A 12,975-nucleotide genomic window follows, 5' to 3' on the forward strand; every position below is an offset into this window, starting at 1 on the left:
AACGTCACTATTCAACAAATGTCAGCGCAGCCATCAAAGCGGCAAAGCATTGCTGACAGTTGCGCTCATATTGCCTGTGGCCGAAGACATTTCGTAGGCACTCATTCACCAATTTACTGACTCACGCGAACACCACACTCATGCAGCCACTTAAAGCAGCTTTGTACAGATGTGTGTGTGTCAGTATGTTTTGTTTCAACATTCCGTCAGTTAGCTTGAGGCGTTTTTCCTTTTTTTTAGCTGGTTTTAGTTGACAGTTTAGTTGTTTTAGACTTCTACGCCCCGATCCACGATCCTCTGACCATTCGTTTTATTAGTTTATTTGTCTTATTTGTTTTGTTAGCATTTTCATAGACATTGTTTGCATAAAAGTAGCGTGTAAATAAACAATAAACTAAGTTTGTGTAAACATGGCTTTGTTCAAATTGAAATTGAAGATTTTTTCAACAACGAAGCTCCACAACAACAGCTACTGACAGTTGCATTAGTGTATTTTTAGGCGCCTTAGCAAATTTCAAAAGTTGTAAGTTACAGAAAAGACAATATATACAGGTCAAATGAGAAAGCTACGCTACACTTCACAAAAAATCAACTTTACTGTACCTGAGATAAGATCATGCTTAACATTCTTATCCTCAAAAAATTTCACTGAAAATTCAAAATCACAAAACTTTTCCGTATAGTGTCAAGAATGTCATTAACGCAATCATTTCGTGTTTGTTTCTATGTATATGGCATTTCAAAAAAGACGCCACATATTCTTACAAGAAGTAGGTCCGTGGTTTACCCACCATGAAAGCTGTTCCTAATTGTAGATCTAGAAATCCGTAAATTAAATTTAAAAATAAATCTTTCCAAAAGAAAATACTCCGGAGCCGATAGCAAAACCTATGAATGTAAAAGAGATTTAAAAGCAGCTGAAGTGAAAGCTCAAAAGCTCTGTAAAAAGCTCTTTGAAGCTTTATTAGTGAGAAAACATTTTAATGAAAGCTCAAAGATTTCATAAAAAGTGCAGCAATTTCTAACTAACACTCACAGAGAAGCTTATATTGTGAAAAAGCTGTAAAGCTTTCAAAAATAAATTTATAAATAAATATTTGAAAAAAAATCACAGGAGTCGCTAGCAAAAGTTATAATGCAAAAGTGATTAAAAAGAAGTTAAAGTGAAAGCTCAGAAGCTCTGTAAAAAACTCTAAGAAGCTTTAATAGTGAGAAAACATTTCAGTGAAAGCTGAATTCTCAGCATTTTCTAATAAACGCTCACAAAGAGCATTATAGTGTGAAAAAGGTGAAAAGCTTTCAAAAAAAGGTTTCTAAATTGAGCCAGCACGCATGAAAGTTCACAAAAGTCTCTAAAATATCTTACAAAGTTTGCTGGTGTAAAAAATTCATGTAAAAGCTCAAATGCTCTAATAAAAAGCACAAAGTTTACAATGTTCGATTTTGACTATAGATTTAAATTCTGCTTACTAAGTATCAATCGTTTTCTTGCTCATTTTTAGTAGCACTCTTCAGTAGTTTTTTGAGACCCACCAAAAGAAAAATATTTCGTTTTCTACTTCACAAATTAGTGAACTCTCCCATAACTACACCTCAATGACTGTACGTTTTCTTTCTAAAAATTTTCAAATAATTAAATCTCCATATTTATGGAAATTTATAAGCCTAGGCTTGCAGACCAACTTTATTAATTGGGTCAATATAGTGCTCAACCTTTTTGGTATAATTTTTTGCCTTAGGAATTCTGCATTACTTATCAAATTTTCTCCTAATCCTTCATTAAATCCACCGTTAGATTCAGTTCATTTGTGACAATATTTGATACAAGTATAACCATTTTATAACAGTATAATAGTTTTTATATTAATATAACTCTTTGTATAACAGTATAACAGTTTTTTAAAACGTTAAAGAATGATCTCTGCATTACTTTTACGAAAATATTTTGTTTAAAATGCAAAACTTGCCACATTATTGCTTGCATGACAGTTTTAGAACACTTTTGTTACCTAAATTTTTAATTCGTTAGCACGTTTGACCAAAAATTGTTCTTTTTTCTATTTTTAAGTTAATGTAACGTTTTTGGTATTAGTATAACAGTTAATTTAGCAGTATAACAGTTTCAAAAATTTATCGAAAGCTGTTCTAAAATCTATGGGTTTCATATAAACTTTTTAAAATGTACAATACTGTGTTTAATGACTGTATAACAGTTTTTATAACACTTTTGTCATGCGCTAACTCATCACTGAGTTGATAGCTTTAAGAACATTAATATTTTTGAGAATCATAGCGTATTGAAATTATCACACTATTTGCCACCAATTTTTACGAATGCATGCGCTCAGTTTTAAAAGTAAATTTTTATAAACGAGCGAGTACAAAACGAGCAAATATCTGCACCAAAAACCTATAAAGCGTGCTCCTAACGAACTATGTAAGTGTATTAGCTTCTTATAAATTCATGCTTTTATTAAACAGTTTTTATAATTGACTTACTCACCTTTTTATCTACGCCGAAATGCGTCAGTTGCTGCTTCTTCTTGTCGTTTTCTATTTAATTTTGTTCACTTCACCACACTTGTTTCGAGGTTTGCTGCACGTTTTATTTGTATCATTAACCTTAGACTCCACTTTACACTACTTTATTACCACCTTGTGCTGTTAATTCTGCGTCTTCTTCATTATTTTTTATTACAATTATATTAAATTGGTTGTTGTTACTGTGGTTGTCATCATCAGCTGTCGGTTCAGCCGTAGGCGCTGCAAATTACCAACCAAACAACAACAATGAGAGACTATGAACCGGCGTTACCAACGCACACGTGCAAAGTACGCAGTCGACTTTAAGTAAAATTAATTTTGGAGTATAATTTAAATTATTATTAATTATTTTTAATTTTTATTAATTTTATTTAATTACAATTAATTATTTTTAATTTTTAGTATTTTTTATAATGCAAATTTTTAAATCTTGCAAAATATTTGTCAACTTTAGCTAATTTCCACGGTAAACACTTTCATGCGATTTTCAATATTTCCAGGTTTTCCACCACTTTTACTTTTAATTATAACATTCTTTGGTGGGATTTTTTAATATTTTTGTTTGCTTATCTGCCACTTATTTATTACTCACTTATTCACTTGTCGCCGCTACTATTTTGCACTTCAATTAGCTGCACTTTTATTAATTCAATTGCTTGCGTGTCTCCGTCTGGTTGCCGAAGCGTGATGTAAAGCTGCAAATATTATAGTAAACTGTATTAGCAATAAAAATAGTAATTGGCATACAACCTTAAATACATATCAAAAGTGTAATGCGCGTATATAGTCAGCCACGCGGTTTCTGAATCTTGATAAAATTTCCGCGTTCGATGACGAAAAGCTGAATGTTTAGCGACCACAAGTATTTGGCCAAGGCAGTGGTGGCGGTGCTTGGAGGGGTATACATTTTTAATTTAAAAAAACTGTTTATAAATGCATTTTGTTGTAAATAAAATACATTTGAACAAAAGTTCCTGGTATCTGGTATAACAGTTTGTATAACAGTTATGAAATTTTATTTTAACATGCTTGTTAATTATACAAAACATAAAATAAATTGTTGTAAATTAAATGCAATATAACAAAAATTTCTGGTAGCTGGTATAACAGTTTATATAACAGTTATGAGATTTTATTTTAAAATGCTTGTTAATTATACATCACATAAAAATAAATTTTATGCAAATTTAAAGCATTTTAACCAAATTGATTACGTTATACATATGTTGGTTTTATAACAGTTATGAAATGCATAATTTAATTTGTTTTATGTAACATAAAATCATTTTTATATAATCGCTCATATGGTTGTTTGAACACAAAAAAACGCGGTATAACAGTTTTCCTGAGAGTATAACAGTTTAGAAAAAAGCCTTGATTAGTACCGGAAATTTTGTTTTGTTAGAAAATGAGCTATGAAAGCTGCGAAATAATTTTTAATGTTGCGTAAACTTTCAAAGAAGTCTTTAATGTAAAAATTGCTTAGTTTTTCTACCAATATAACAGTTTTATAATAAATGAACACAAATAAGCTCCTTTCAATAGCACTAGCGTTATTATAGAGTTTTCTAAAATAAAGGAAACAACACTATGACAGCTTTTATTAAAGTATAACAGTTTATAACAGTGTTTTCTAGTGCCCTAAACTTATATTTTTTCTATTGTGGTAGATATTTGTGCTCAAAAGTAATTTGGGAGCATTAAAAACATTTAAAGTAAGTTTTTTCATAATGTTTTCATAATTTTAATACTCTAATATTGGTTTCGAAATAATGGATACTGCCGGATATTTTTTATCATTGTTAATTTTTAATACATACCAAAGCATTATTTATAGCTTTTGTAACAAAATATAAAGCAGTATAACAGTTTTTAGAACAGTATAACACTTTTTATAGTAGTATAACAGTTTTTTATCAGTACATGATCGTGTTTAACAGTTTTTCGACCTCATTGCAGGTTGCCTTTTTGAGGTTACATAAAAAACTTGTCTGAAGGAGAAGCTTTCACCTTCAAAGGAAAAAATTTCTACTTTAAAAATTTTCCCAAAACAATTGTTGATTGAAATCTCGATTATTATAACAGAAAACTGCTTTCTGTCCCTTACATATACTTCTTCTATTACATTTTCTTTGATTTCCCGACTCTAAAAATTGTTTCCTCTGCCCGCACGCCACTGCACATAACAGTCATTTAGTAGACGTAATTGTTTGGTTTGTTGTTGTTACTTTAAATTGCTTGTTTTATTACGCTGCGCTACTCTCGCTCATATCGCTATCGTCTTTGAAGTTGTTACACTTTTTTTCCCAATTTTATCACGAACATACAAACATGCATATGTACGTATGTATATATTATTATGTGAATATACTATATATATATGTATAGGTATATTATTATATAGTTATTTGTATATCGAGATTTGTTGTTGTTACTTTCGGCTGCTTGCAAAAAGCAAACGTTTTCGTTTTTGCATATACATATACATATATAACATTTGCTTGTATGGAATATATGCCAAATAAATTAAAATTTCTTGTTTCACTACACCGCCTCTGTTGTTGTTGCTGTTATTTTTTACTATTGAAATTTTTGCTCCACTTAATCTCATTACACACAGACATTGTTTGCTATCATTTGGTGATTTTGCTTATTGTTGTTGTTTTTGTTTGTTATATTTTTGGTGTTGTTGTTCATATTATTTTTGCTGTTGTTGTACGTATCATTTTTGCTGTTGTTGCTATTACTTTAACTAGTTGTTGTTGCTGTTCTTCTTGCACAACTGCGTTATCTTGGCGTGTTTTCCCTAAGCAATGTAGAGACTCTCAGTATTTTTAACAGCGAGGAAATATTTTCTTGTTTGATTACTTCGCAAGTAATGTAAATATTGTGGATTTTAATTATAAAGTTAAGGAATTTGTTTTTTTTTTGTTTGTTATTGTGTTAGAAAGAATTGCAAATCTGTTAAAAAGAATTCCAAATCCGCTTTGGTTGAACAAAAATTAATCAAGTATTAATGTTTAAATTTTTCAATGAAATTATTTGTTTGCCTGAACAATGTTTACAAATCGTTCAACTTTATTACGAAAATTCACGTTCTGTAAAGAATGAAAGAAATTAGAAACATAACCGGTCTACTGAGCGTACAATTCGCAACGCCATCACCCATCTTGAGACCCAACATTCATTATTGGATAATATTCGACCGAATAGACCACGTCCAGCACGCAGTGAAGAAAATATAACAGCAGCCGTAGCTGAGAGTGTACACAAAGACCGTCCGTGGAGAGTCGATTCTGCGTCGTTCCCAGCAACTTTTAGGTCGAGTTCTTAAAATGAGAACATACAAAATTCAGCTTGTGCAAGTACTGAAGCCGCTCGATCTTCTTAAGCAACACCGCTTCGCTCTATAGGCACCTGAAAAGTTTCAAGGAAATCCGACGTTTTCAAGCCAAATTTTGTTTAGCGCTGAGCCCCATTTCTGGCTCAATGGGTATGCAAACAAGCAAAGTTGCTGCATTTGGCGCAAAAAGCAACCTGAAGAGTTTCAAAAGCTGCCATTTCATTAAAAAAACAAAAACAACGGTTTGGTGTGGTTAGTAAGCCGGTAGATTCATCAGTGTATATATCTTCAAAAATGATGCCGCTGAGAACGTAACCGTCAATGACGACCATCGTGCCATGATAACCAACTTTTGGATGGCAATAATTAATCGTGATCTCGGCGACATTTGGTTTCAACAAGACGGCGCCACTTTCCACATCGCATCAATTAAGGGATTTATTGAGAGAACACCTCGGTGTGCAGTTAATTTCGCGTTCTGGGTCGGTCGATTGGCCACCGAGATCGTGGGATGTCACACAGTTAGACTTTTTCTTTTGGGGAAATGTTTAGTCTAAAGCACATGTGGACAATCCCGCTTCAATTCAGACCTTGGAGCTAAACATCACGCGTGTCATTCGCCAGTTACCAGTCGAAATGTTCGAACGAGTCATCGAAAATTGAACTCAACGGATGGACCAACCGAGACTAAGCAGCGACCAACATTTGAAAGAGTTAATATTTAAAAAGTACGTAAATGCCAAAGCATGTTCTTTCGAATGATAATAAACATTTACCATTAAATTTGAATTTTCTGTGTTTTTTTTTTTGTTGAAGTAGGGAACCTCGAAATCGATAAATTTATAAATGTGTTTCTTCTATTTTATTTTTTTTTTTTTTTTAATTTTTTAGCATTTTTTTATTAAATAAATATCATTTAAAACTAATTCGTGTTTATTCTTCTTCTTTCGTAACCTAAATTACATTTATTAAAAAAAAGTACTTTTTCCCCCAAAAAAAATCCCCGAAATAAAACCTTTCGAACGAAAGTACACAATTCATGCAGCAACAAGCACAACCGCAAGCCCAGCAAAGGAGCATAATACTTAAAAAAAACACATACACACACACAAATCTTCGCATCTGCTTTGCATACACAAAAGCAAAATGAGTACTAAGAATTTATAAACACAAATAAATATTAAACAAATAAATAACTAAGTTAGAACAATTTATGCATGCAAGCTATTCGCTGGCAATTACTCAGCGCAAGCGCCTCTCGCCCCCCCCTCTAATGATAATGCGCGCATTTCGGCACACACAGTGCATAATTTACACTCGCTTGCGCCCGCTCCGCTCCGCTCCACCGCCGGCACCGGCTGCGGCGCAAGGCCTACGCTCCCACCTGCAGCTTGCTGCTGCCTAAACAGACACGGCTCGCCTTGCCTTGCATTGCTTTGCCAGCTATCAATCAAAATGACTTAGCGTTGCTCCAAATTACTGTGTGCGCCTGGCCTCACCATGCGCTCTCTCGCGCTCGCGCTCATGCTCTTGCTTTATCGGTATTTGTGCATATCTTTGCTTCGTTATCGCTTTTTTTCAGCCCCTCTACGCTTCTTCACTCTACGTAACGCGCGCTCTATTTCTATATTGCTTCGTACTCTACGCTCGGCTGATCGCGGCTCTCTGTATACATTTCAACACAACAAAAATATTTAAATTGAAAAGTATTCAAAGAAAAAAACTTATAGAAAAGCGAAAACAGCGCGCAAATTGTTTATTGTCGGCTGTGCGGTGTAGAAAAAATGTGCGCCGATCACCACTTGCACGATCTTTGCCCAGAGCGCGGCCCGATACTTGTGAATATGTAAGTTCGGCGTTCAGTGATCGTTAAAGTAATGCAATAAAATGCAAAAATTTGGTTATTTATCATGTAGCGGCGGCAATCGATCAGTGCTCATCATACACTGCCTTGATCACTCCCGTTCATTTGTTGTTTCTGTGAAGAGATCGCTGAACTATTATACATACATACATAAGCATTTTTTATTTGTGGGTGGTTTAGTGATCTCCACAGGAAGGAGTGTTGAAATTTATGTAAATTTAGCTTAGGTAAAAAGTTGAAAGGCACGGGAAGGTGTTTGAATACAGATTTATGACAACAGTGTGAATTGAGTTGTATACAAAAGATCGTATGTATTTATAGAACGCTGCTCGCCCATAGAAATTAGATGGAACTAGAAAGTAAACAATAAAAGTGTCAATACTAATTATAGGCACAAATGTGTCGCTAAGCAAGTTGAAGCTTGATAATAAATATGAAAGTTGCTAACTGATTTACAGCCTGGCAACATAAACTTTTGTGGGAAAACTCATATAATAACTTAAATAAATAGAAAAATTTTAAGGCGGATGCGTTCATAGTTTTTATAACATTATAAATGTGTGTTTTGGATGCTACGAAAGCTTTAAAAAAGGTGTATAACAGTTTTATATAAAGTGTAAAACAGTTTTAATGTCGGTGGCTACAAAAGCTGTTAATAATCCATATAACAGTTTGTAGAACATATTGTATAACAGTTGATTTAAAAGCTTCTTAGAAAGTCGAACATTGTTTTATTACATTTTCCAACAATTTCTTTGTTTATATAATATTTATTTTTATAAATGTGTCGCTGAGCAAGATGAAGCATAATAATGAAAATGAACAGCATAAACAGCTTTCAAGCCTATTAAATTGTATTTTTGTGGGAGAGCACACATACATATGTATGTACATAACTTACAAAAGTTAGAAACATTTTAAGGCATATAGACTGATAGTTCTTATAAGACGCTATACATGTCTAAAAAAGTTTTAAACAAGATGTATAACACTTTTATTGTATGTATAACAGTTTGTTTAACAGTTTTTTCGTACCATTTTGATAACAATATACACATTAAATACTATTAAAAATATGTATGTATGTATATAAGCAAGTTGGGTCTTATTGAAAATAAAACGTACAAATTACTTTAAAGCTTGTCAATTTGGATTTTTATAAGTACATATGTACATACATACATAAAGCTAATGCGATTTACAAAGAGTAGAAGAATTTTAAAGTAGAAACGCTCATCGCTCTTATAACACATTATACATACATATGTACATAAGTATGTGCACATTTTAGATGCAAAAAAATTTTAACAAGGTGTATAACAGTTTGTATAACAACTATTATTACCACTTATTATATTCCGAACCTACGAAGTATTCTTTTAATGCATATAACAGTATGTATAACAGCCAATACAACCGTTTATTATTTTAGGAACATACAAACCCATTTTTAAATGTGTATAACAGTTTTATTAACAGCATATTATCCAGTATAATAGTCTCTTCAATGTTATTAATAACGATTTGCATATTTCTTTGTTTTTGTCTAGTATTTCTATATTTCCAATACTATTTGAATACGTATAACAGTTAGCGTAACTAAAAATGCATTATATAAAAAAAAGAGTTCTACACATGTATGTATTTATAATTTGTAAGTACATATCATGAAATAACCTTTCAGCTAGTTCGTAAAAACACTATTTGTAGTATAACACTTTAATGTAGAACTGTTTGCTTTTACAGCTTAAATGGAAAAATTAGTATTATTATTCTAGCTTTTTTTTATAAATTGCAGAGACTTGCAGAAAGTGACTTTTCTTTTTGCTTTTTTAAACCAAAATGTTTAATTCTAAACTTATTATGAAAACTGTTATACACATTTTTTTATTGAAGAATATGCTTTCTTAACTATTTTATCTCAGTTTAAAAATTACATGCAGTTTTTTTCTGCCCAAAATGTAGTTTCCTCGCTCGCAGTGTCAGCAATACCACACATATGTAAGTACATACATACATACATATGTACATACATACATATGTACATACATACATATATATGTACATGCATACAAACACACTCAAAGCAATACAGCCAAAGAAGCACAGTTAGTCAGTCTGTTAGGCAATCAATCTGCCATTTTGTACGCCCGCTGGGCAGCTCAGCCATACTTGCAGCTTCTTAGCTCCACAGTTTGCTGTGGTCTTTGTGTCCTTTGTTTGCCATCAATTTGTTGTTGTTTACTGTAGTCTTCAACGAAATTACTACCACACGCGCACACCTACACTCAGAAACAGCTGCATATTTCAATTTTCATACGATGTGAGACGAACTTTGGCTATCAATTGATTTGTGTGCATTTCCTGGGTTCACAGTTAAAGGGCACGTTTGTACATGTGTGTGTGTGTAGACCAAAATCTGATCTGATCTGATTGACTATGTGGGTTGCTTAGATCGTTGTGATGAATTGTAATGGCTTTTGCGTGGTCAGTACGAAGCAGTGGAAGTTTCAGTTTTTGATTTTGAAATTGTCGTGGAAGGATTTTATTTAATTTTTGCTCGAAAATAAGTTTTTTCGAAAAAAAAAAATTTTTTTTTTTAGTGATATTCGTGTTTTTATTTTGGAAAAAAAAAGTTCTTAAATTGCGTATAAAAAGTTACCACGTAATATTACATTCATATGATTTTTTTTTTGAAAATTGTTCGAATTTTTTTTTCGAAACAATTTGAAAATTTTTCGAATTTTTTTTGATAAAATTTTGACAATTTTCTTAAATCACGTATAAAAAATTCCCATGTTAAGAAAAAATTTTTTTCGAAAATTTGCAGAGACTAAATTTTTTTCGAAAAATTTTCTAAATTTCGTATAAAATATTCCCATGTAATATTACAATCATGTGCAGGCGCTTGCGAAATTTTATTGTGATTATTAATTTCACTCAAAAATGCTAAAATAAATATTTGAAAAATTCGACTTATGTATGTATATATGTACATATGTATGTACATATGTAAGTAGACACATTTACAGATATAAATACATACACACATTCATGTGTATAACCAACATCCTCATTCAACAATGCATCTGCCATGCAATAAAATTTTCGGCAGCTTTTCGTTTCAGTCATGGAAATCAACATGCAGTCAGTAAAAGCAAACACAAAAACAAAAAAATAAAATAAAAATCAGAAAAATTTATTGTAATGGATAAATAAATATTGGTATAGCATGTAGCAACACTGCATGGATCATTTGCCTAAAGCAATATACAATTCACACTTTACTTGCTGTATTAGGGGCGGCAGGAAGTTTGTAGATGTTAGAAAAATAGTGACACATGGCGATCAGCATGCATTTTCAATAGTGCAATCGAAAATTGGTTGGCAAATGCAATTCGCAAACGATTGGCTTTTATGACGGTGGGAGTAAAATTTTAGTGTGTGTTATAAATAAATGTTATATAAATAAGTATAGACTTGTAAACAGTTTCGATGACTAAAATATGTATAAGTGCAAACTAATAAAAAATATTCGTAAATGTCCTAGTATATTTTATACTTAGTGCAATAAAAAATCTTGCTCATTTTATACATATGTATGTACATGTACATATGTATGTATGTAAGTGTTATACAGTTCATTTTGTGCGAAGAAAAATAACTTTTATCTGAGAAATTAATATCAGAACTTGAAATATCTATGCTTTCATCGTAAATAGTGTTTAAATAACTGTTATAAAGTGTTATACAAACTGTTATAATTAATTTAACAGTGATAATTGTAAGCAAATAAACTCAGTTCACTTATAAACTGAAAATTTGGAAAAAAAAATATAGTTCGAAAGTGTTATATGTACAAACTGCTTTAAAGTGTTATAATCACTTGGAAAAGAAAATAGTAAGAAAATACACTCAGTTCACTTATAAACTGAAAAGTTTGAAACAAATATTGTTTAAAAGTGTTGTACAAACTGTTATACAATTTTATAAACAGCTGAAAAATTATAATAATAAGCTTATTAACTCACTTCACTTATAAGCTGAAAACTTGGAAACAAATATTGTTCTACAATTGCTATAAAGTTTTAAAAAAACTGTTATAACGCGTTATAAACATCTGAAAAATGATAATATACGTAGAAAGCGATTAAACTTTGTTGTTATCGAAACTGAATAGCTTGACGCAAAAATACTGTTACAAAGTGTTATACAAATTGTTAGAAATAAAAATTGTAAATAGTAATAAAAAGCTGTTATAAATCATTTTCTGAACTGTTATGTTATGTTAATGAATGCCTGATATTCTTAATCAAATAAATGCAACTCACTTAAAATCAGAAAATACCGTTCAAAAGTGTTATACAAACTGTCCTAACGTTGCATAAATATTTACAAATTTTCAAATTTCGTTTCATTCACTACTCTGTTCTATTCATTACAGTTTGAAATGTTTTTTGCTTTTAAATAAAAATTTTAATAAGCTCATAAGTTAAGTATAACAGTTTTATTCTACGTAAGTGTATTTTAGTATACTTTTCCAAGCTTCTCATTAAAATATTGCGAACATTTAAATATTATATTATTGTATAACAGTTGGTATAACAGTTTGAAATTACGAAAATATTTTTTTTTACTAAAAATTATAAAATTTGTTGAAAGTGAATGATTCGCTCACAACCAATTATAACTCACTAAAAAAGTCATTTTAGACTTTGTATTTTTTGCTATGAAAATTAATACATTTTATGAAAATAAAGCTATTCCTTTAAATCCTAATATATTTATATATATTCGGTTTAATGCAGTAGTTGAAAATTTATTGCAAATCTGCATATATTTTGCCAAGTTTTCTCATTTTTAACTTTTAGTATGTTTTAAAGCACCTTTCCGCTCTCAACGCCTGCATGTATGCTATCATTATATCAGTATTCAATTCACTACACCCGTGCATACTATATATTCACCGTAGAATTCACTGCAACAAATCGTAGTGAGTATAAAAGCAATCCGGCGCATTGAAACAATCCTTGAAACAACGCCTAAAAGTATGCAAGCACTAACAGCTGTTAACATGAAAATCGGGAAAAATAGCACACAAAGTGAAAGCAAAGAAAAACAATTTAAACGAGGCGTTGAATGCGCTGCAAAAATACTTTCGCTATTTCGCCACTACAAAGCGCTTGCAAGCACGCCTACAAGTATGCTTGACTTAGCAAGGATT

General features: G+C 31.4%; 1 protein-coding gene across 3 annotated transcripts in view; it reads right to left on the minus strand.

The window, feature by feature from the left end:
• Nucleotides 1-12,975, minus strand: part of LOC120773739 (1-phosphatidylinositol 4,5-bisphosphate phosphodiesterase) — a 150,477-nt gene that overhangs the window by 134,214 nt on the left and 3,288 nt on the right. For 2 of the 3 annotated variants that reach the window (XM_040102798.1, XM_040102797.1), the window contains exons 2-3: nucleotides 3,137-3,239; nucleotides 2,504-2,763 (exon numbers count right to left, since the gene is read on the minus strand). The gene's annotated coding sequence lies outside the window, so the exon portion shown is untranslated. Of the gene's footprint in view, nucleotides 1-2,503; nucleotides 2,764-3,136; nucleotides 3,240-3,294; nucleotides 3,370-12,975 lie in introns of those variants that run through there. The other variant, XM_040102799.1, reaches the window with a different exon arrangement.

The sequence above is a fragment of the Bactrocera tryoni genome, chromosome 4, assembly GCF_016617805.1.
Source record: "Bactrocera tryoni isolate S06 chromosome 4, CSIRO_BtryS06_freeze2, whole genome shotgun sequence".
In the NCBI taxonomy this organism is placed as follows: Eukaryota; Metazoa; Arthropoda; class Insecta; order Diptera; family Tephritidae; genus Bactrocera; species Bactrocera tryoni.